The sequence below is a fragment of the Glandiceps talaboti genome, chromosome 16, assembly GCF_964340395.1.
Source record: "Glandiceps talaboti chromosome 16, keGlaTala1.1, whole genome shotgun sequence".
In the NCBI taxonomy this organism is placed as follows: Eukaryota; Metazoa; Hemichordata; class Enteropneusta; family Spengelidae; genus Glandiceps; species Glandiceps talaboti.
The window spans coordinates 19,486,473-19,494,818 of record NC_135564.1 but is presented as its reverse complement, the minus strand read 5'-3'; positions in this window follow the sequence as shown (position 1 = coordinate 19,494,818).

Genomic DNA, 8,346 nt, shown 5'->3' with positions numbered 1-8,346 from the left:
AGTACAAGTGACAGTATAGTGTCATGTGTACAGTACCTGCAGTGACAGTATAGTGTCATGTGTACAGTACCAGTGACAGTATAGTGCCATGTGTACAGTACCTATGACAGTATAGTGTCATGTGTACAGTACCAGTGACAGTATAATGTCATGTGTACAGTACAAGTGATAGTATAGTGTCATGTGTACAGTACCATTGACAGTATAGTGTCATGTGTACAGTACCAGTGACAATATAGTGTCATGTGTACAGTACAAGTGATAGTATAGTGTCATGTGTACAGTACCAGTGACAGTATAGTGTCATGTGTACAGTACAAGTGACAATATAGTGTCATGTGTACAGTACAAGTGATAGTATAGTGTCATGTGTACAGTACCAGTGACAGTATAGTGTCTTGAGTACAGTACCTATGACAGTATAGTGTCATGTGTACAGTACCTATGACAGTATAGTGTCATGTGTACAGTACCTATGACAGTATAGTGTCATGTGTACAGTACCTATGACAGTATAGTGTCATGTGTACAGTACCTATGACAGTATAGTGTCATGTGTACAGTACCAGTAACAGTACCCAGATAACACCACACTGACGGCCCGACGTCGGCAAAATTGGGTCGGTGTGTCAACGTTTTCCCGACGTCGGCAGAAGGTCGGCACATGCATGACGTTGATAATTGAAAGCATATAAAATGTGTTGTGTTGTCATTTTTCAATACTTGCCGTAGTTGGGAAGCACCAGTGAGGCTTTATTTCACAAGAATAACGACTAAAACAACCGTGTTAACTTGCCGAATGCCACCGTCGGGCCAATGTTGGCTCAACCATGCAACATACCCTGCGACTTGGTGCTCACGTGATTGTCACGATATGAATGTGTGAATATTGGGTCGGTGTGTCAACGTTTTCCCGACGTCGGCACATGCATGACGTTGATAATTGAAAGCATATAAAATGCGTTGTGTTGTCATTTTTCAATACTTGCCGTACTTGGGAAGCATCAATGAGGCTTTATTTCACAAGAATAACGACTAAAACAATCGTTTTAACTTGCCGAATGCCACCGTCAGCTCAACCATATCATGGAGCTATAACCTGCGCTGTCGACTGGGTGATCACGTGATTGTTACGATGCGAATGTATAGCACGCCCTCAAGATAAGAAGTGTCTTCTGGTTGACTGCCGCCAACTCGTCATCTCGTTTACTAAGCGTTTTAGGATTTGTTTTCATCTTGGTGAGTATATTTATCTTACATAATTACTGTCAAAATGACCATGAATATGTTTTATTGTCTAGATTGTTAAATAAGACGACAGAAATTGCGAAACATGGTATGTATAGTTCAACGTGCACATTTGATAGCATGGGCGCGAGAATGATCGCACTGTGATCAGTAGCGTACAATACACAATATTAATGCCTTTTTCATAAATATTTTCAATTATCACGAAACAAAAACATACCAAATAGTAATACCAATACAATAAACTAAATTTCTATGTGATTGGGTAAGGTATAACTTGATGCGTTCGTCTTACAGAGCCGATTGTATGTGATCCCGCTGTCTCGGAACGCGTATGGGGGTCACCATGGAAATGGACACGAAATAACCGTGTCTGTTCCATTCACCCTCCTCGTGTTTAAATTTTGTTTCCGCGCGATCCTTTACGTCATACAAATGTAACATTGTTGCCATCATTTGCACCAGATTGTGAGCTCCAATTCTATACTCGGAACAATAACATAACATGGCATTTTCGATGTGAAGGCATGGACGTTTGCACCTGAACGACTGGTGTTCAGAAAAATGTATGTTTTTTGCACTTGTGAAGTTTTTGTACTTGAAGTATATGTATGATTGGGGGTATAAATATGTGTAATGGAACAATTTATGTTGTATATTTTGCATACCTGTGTGTGACGTTTAGCCACTTGTGCAATGTGTGTGGGCAGTATGGGGTCAAGTAATCATTGAGTGTGGTTGTTGTTAAAACTATAAGGGGACAATCATTATTTATTAGTATGGTGGATCCTGTATTTATTTTATTTTATTTGGAGGGGTAGGGGAGAGGTTGGGTTTTTTTTTCCACAAAAAGGCTATCCTCCAAATGCAATGATATATATGGGAAGGTTCCATAAACCACCGGTCACTTTAGTGTGATAAATCAAGAGATTTGCTGGGTTTTCTCTGGGTTTTAAAATTTATTAGTAAAACAGCAAAACTCTGTAAAAATATGCCAACATTTGACATTTTCTTTTATATTCTTATGTAAAATTTACTAATGCTGAAAATTGAATATTAGTAAATTCCAGTTTTTAATAATTAATTTACTAATTAAGAATTATATCCATTATGATGACTGAATATCCACAGGGAGGGAGTAATGTTCCTCCAATGTTCTTCTAGACTAATAGTCCTGTGATCTCTTTCCAAAAGTTGTGCTCTTCATATTGCTCTTGATTAGATTTTCCATTTCAAGTCTTGGATAAATGACTGAACTCATGGGTTCTTAATTACACACACCATGGTTTCTTCTCCGACATCATATCAGTGCAACTGTGCTTAAAACTCTTCTGTGGATTTTCTCTCTTTCTCATTTTGCTTCTTCAACTGCAGTAAAGGAAATGATTGGTTAAAACTTAAAAATCTTTAAAGGTTATTTTACTTCTGTTGAAGGCCAAAGAATATCCATAAGAATACAAATATTTTAAAGATGCATCTGACTTGTGTTGTTGTGTTATAACGTTACGGATAGCTTTGAGCTTCCTCCACATGATGTTTGACTCTTGAAGGGTATGTTATTAAATAAATTGATAGGACATGTATTTAGAGCCAGTGCTGATATCTCAATATGCTAACTACATTAACACTAAATGATTGGTAAGAAGGGGAGGGATGATACTCTCTTCAGATTATTGAAGTATTGAAATATTCATGTGAAAAATGGGATTACTCAGTTTCATAGATGTACTGGTTCATTTCATTATATGTATATATATATATATATATATATATATATATATATATATATATATATATATATATATATATATATATATATATATAGTTTTGGTAGTACTGGAACTCTTTCTTGGTTGTAACTCGGAGTTTCACGCATAGTGCGATCATCAGACAACACTATCATCACGCATCACGCACTATGCGTGAAACTCCGAGTTACAACCAAGAAAGAGTTCCAGTACTACCAAAACTATTGCGCTCTGCCACTGTGGTATAGAGCACTGTCTTAGCAGATATATAAGCTATATAAGTTACAGCATCTCTACAAATAAATGGTGTTTGTAGTGATACGTAAGATTTCATATGTATGAGCATTGAAGTAATACTGCCATGTTAGGAGCAAAGGTAAAAATGACAATTGATGAACTGCTTCAATTCATTAATTTATTGCAATAAAGTTTTGTAGCACTGTAAGTAATCCTGGATTGATTTCAATTCTAACTCAAGAATATCATTTGAAACCCCAAGTCTTCATAATGAATATTCAAATAAATGGTCAATTAATTAAAAGTGGCCATATGAATGAGGACCGGGCATTTATATTGGATTTTTCATTTATAAAACATTTTTATCATTGCTTCCTATTTGGAAAATCAATGCAAAACAATTTGACTAAGTCTGTGTTTGTAACTCAGTGACTGCAAAAATTACAAAAAATGAATGGTGTAAAAAGTTTGTTATTGAACATTACAACAATTGCATCAAATGCATTGATCAACCAGATGAGTATCTGATAATGGATAAAATTTACAAGTGTGATTTCGATATGGTCATACTAAAAGATTTGTTTTCAGCAAACAACCTGATTGTTTATCTAATATTTACATGAGGATCTCAAGTCAGCTGGGACTCATGGAAAAACGGGTTCATTACAGCATCAAGAAAGATACCAGTAACAGCTGTTCTGTCTGTCTTCTCAACTATAAAATGCATATTTAGTATTTTACACCTTTTCTTTTGTTTCTCTTGTACAGTCAAGTTGCAAGGACAAAAGATGCACTGAAGTAATAAGTATCTCATTGTCTATTCAGGCAATGTGTGACAACATCTATCTAAAGATAAACATAGACAATAGCTAGTAGGCCTCTCCACTGTTTTGGGGATAAATTACCATGGTCTATTCAAAATATCCTGAAACAACACATAGCAATGCCAAGATCTTAATAAACATTTGTAACATCACAGACGTACTGGGGTCACATATGGAAAGTTTGGAATCAGTTCTACCACCAAGTATTTAGTCACTATTGAAGAAATGCATGGATTTGCTGCATATATTAAAGAGTTTGAAAAGTTTAAAAAAACAGTACTTGAACTAGAAATATAGCCCTAGCACAATCTGCCACATGTCAAGAATAATGATAAAAATTGTCACTCTTACCTTTGTTGTTCCAGTGAACTTGATTTTGACCAAAAGTTGATCAGATCATGGAAGTAATATCAGCCATGGTCAAACAGAGAAACCACTATTGTGGAACCATCAGTAGACGTAGACATGAGATCATCTTCGGTTAAAATTACACCAAAAATGGCAGAAAAGAGATCTCCTTTGCAAAGGCTGCTATAGCTAGGTAACTTGCTACATGCCAATGTGAAAATAAGTGAAAACTTGGCTAAAACTATGTATCAATGTGTGGCACCGTACTTTTACCAGTTGTTGTATGTGGTACAACTTCAGCTGAATTATGCTAAAATTGACCTCTGGCCTTTCCACTCTTTCAACCAATAAGCATGCATGCTCATTGTTATGTAGTATACAAAACAGTGACACAATATTATGTGTTTTGTGTTTGTACAAAGTATGCACACTGCCCAGTGATACAGATGTACACATGTAGCAAGAACCAAACAAGGTCTGAGTTGCAGAGTCGGCACATACATAGTGCATATGACAATCAGAGTTTTTACACAAAAATATTATTGTTCCTAAAAAGAAAGGTAAATTTCATTTTGGTCAATCCCATCTCAAATTAACAAAAACAGTTACATTTTTTTATCTTACATCATTATTTTTACCTACAAATAGGTGCATCGGCATAAAAATAATGATAATTTGTGTTTAGATAAAAAATGTACTCTGTGGATATTCCTGAAATTTCCCAATGATAGTTGAATTTAATGTCTTTGTGCTGACAATTTTGTACCCTGTTTTACCCAATATAAACTGAGTTTGGGATTTATAGATCCAAAAAAGACACGCTGTATCTCAGACTAGTGGTTTATAGTGGTTTGAGAGTGTATGTAGTCACTTCCTCTGTCTGTTGATTAATGTAATATGGATTCAGGCTACTGGGCTATATTTTCTGGATCTGCAATTTGACATTGCAGTTTGTTTTTGTGTGTGATGGATTCAGGCTACCGCTAGTACCAGGCTATATTTTCTGGATCTGCAATTTGACATTGCAGTTTGTTTTTGTGTGTGATATATATCTGATTCAGTTACATGCATGTGTTCTACAAGCAAGACAAATTTCCTGCAATAATTGCACATACATTGAAACATTAATTTTCAGACACTGGTTCCAAAATATATAGATCTCGCGCTATTATGTTGTACCATATTTATGAGGTACTTGTATAAATTCATCCTGGGTTTATTGTAAATGCTGCATGATTCAAACTTTCTGCATAACCATTCTATACTAGTATGTGTTCCTCACAACTCCACCAAGTTCAGTCAGAGAGGAAAAGTTTGTTTTCTCCTAGGCAACATTACATTTTAAATCTACAGAATTCCTGTACTCCATACATGTCTATTGTATAGTCATGGGAACAGTTAGTAACTTAGTCATGAGAACATTGATAGATGTATATACATTGTGTATTCCACTAGATAACTCTAATTATGCCCTTTATTAACTGTCAAAATGTTGACTAAGTTCATGGAAGTATAACCCTTCTTTCATGCTCAGTGTTTGAGATGTGCAGGATTAGCAGTCCGCTACTGGAGCTAATAGTAAAGTTTGTGCACAGGGGACAGCGAGCATGTAATCGATTGATTGATTGATTATTTGGTCGAATGATTGATTGATTATTTTTTCCTTCTCTCCCTGGCTACTTTTCTCTCTTTCAACTAGTATATAATACTAGTTTATGCATGATTGATTGTTTGTATAGGGTGTTATCCGCCAAAAGATTAGGCATAATGAACATTTTCACTGTAACCGATCATGGGATTAGGGGTGTTTTAATTTAGATAAGAAGAGAACAATTGACAAGGTGTCTTTATTTATATAGTAAAGATACAGTTGAAAGAGAGAAAAGTAGGCATATAGACAGTGTAGCCGACACGAAAATAGGGTACACGAAAAAAAGAAAAAAATCATGGGGGGGGGGGGTATGATGAACTTACTGCGTGGGCTGTAAGGTAGGGGGTGGCCCATTCCAAGCTATCAACTTACTTCTGGAGTTACCAAGTTAGGGCTTGGCATCTAAGGTAGGGGTGCCATGGCCTATTCCAAGTTATTCCAAGTTACCAACTTACTTAGTTACCAAGTTAGGGTTTGATCTCTAAGGTAGAAGGTGGCCCATTCCAAGTTACCAACTTACTTAGTTACCAAGTTAGGGTTTGATCTCTAAGGTAGAAGGTGGCCCATTCCAAGTTACCAACTTACTTAGTTACCAAGTTAGGGTTTGATCTCTAAGGTAGAAGGTGGCCCATTCCAAGTTACCAACTTACTTAGTTACCAAGTTAGGGTTTGATCTCTAATCTAAGGTAGAAGGTGGCCCATTCCAAGTTACCAACTTACTTAGTTACCAAGTTAGGCCTTGGGCTAGAAGGCAGTAACTTGTTCTGATTGACCCATTCAATGTTTCAGAAGTAGTTCTGCTGAGCACAGTCCCTCTGTATAGAGACTGTGTGCTGAGAGACAACATGGGTGATACAGGTTCATAACTCTACATTAGGGAGTTGGAACTTGGTAGACTTGCATATGATTTGCATGTCATTATCGGCTACACCATCTGTAGCCCGAAAAGTAGCCAGGGATAGAAGGAAAAAACAATCAATCAATCATTCGACCAAATAATCAGTCAATCAATCGATCGATCGATTACATGCTCGCTATGGCCCCTGTGGTTTGTGCAGTGGCTGATAACCCAACTCTTTGCCTGTGTTTGCTGTTGAAGTATTATCAGTAATGGATAGTGTAAGACCTTGAAGGAATTATACTGTCAGTATAATTCCTCCAAGGTAAGACAAAAGCCATGGTCACATTGGTTTATCTTTGTTATTCATTCTTATCTCTTCACAATGGCTGGGTCAAAACCCTAAATTTTGGACATTACATTATTTTTGTAGAAGTAGATCACTAAGATGGTTACATGCAAAGCTGTAAAACTACCTGTGAAACACTGGGATTTTCTGAACATAGGACTTTGACAAAGTTACATAATACTGGTAATACTAGATTGTCAGGTTGACATTTATAGCCGGTCATACAGCTGTTATAGCCGGGTGTTGTAACCGGTAACCGGCTATTATCTACATCACTGAGTACGCTGGTGTTTTTTCACAATTTTTTATTATACGCTATTTGCAATGATGTGTAAATGAGTGTCTCTTACTCTAGTCACCACATTGATGATTCTTAATAATGACTGAGACTGCCCCTGGATTATATATATCGATATAGCTAAAAAGTCATGTACTATTTCTTGTCTTAGGTTATCATGTACGCAGTCGTCCTTTTTCCAACTGACAACACAGTTGATGTTGTGCCAAGATCCTGGCTTTATGGCAAGGACCTCAAACAGTGTTGGTGGCCACCACACAAAGGCCTGAAGTTTACCAATATGATCATGAACTTGGAACCCTCCCAACCAGGCTGGGAAAGCTATGACGTGCAGCTCTTAAAAGAAACAGGTTGGTGTGTGTTATAAGTAGTTGCAGTATTTTATTGAAATTTGGAACATTTGGAGTTAGAGGTAAAGGATGTATTACTAGCTATGTATTTAATCATCTGAAGGACAGCAGTAACTAACTGTTTATTCTCAAGTTGATGGTGTCTTCTGTGCTCCCTCTGACAATGACTGGACCATCCCAAGATTATTCTGTCATTTTATCTGTTAGAAGTTATCTTTAAATCAATAATGTGAGAAAACATTAAAACCCTAAAAATTAGGAAAGAGACATATCTTAATTGGTGTGGAGATTTTACTCTTAGACTGATAATATACATTTATGAAATATATTCCTGAAGTACCCTTTTTGTGACTTCTTTGAGACATGATATGTATCTAAATTATTATCATGTAACCATTATTGGAATTCCCATAATTGGTGGAAGCCATGGTTCTTGGGCGTGGGATATCATAGAA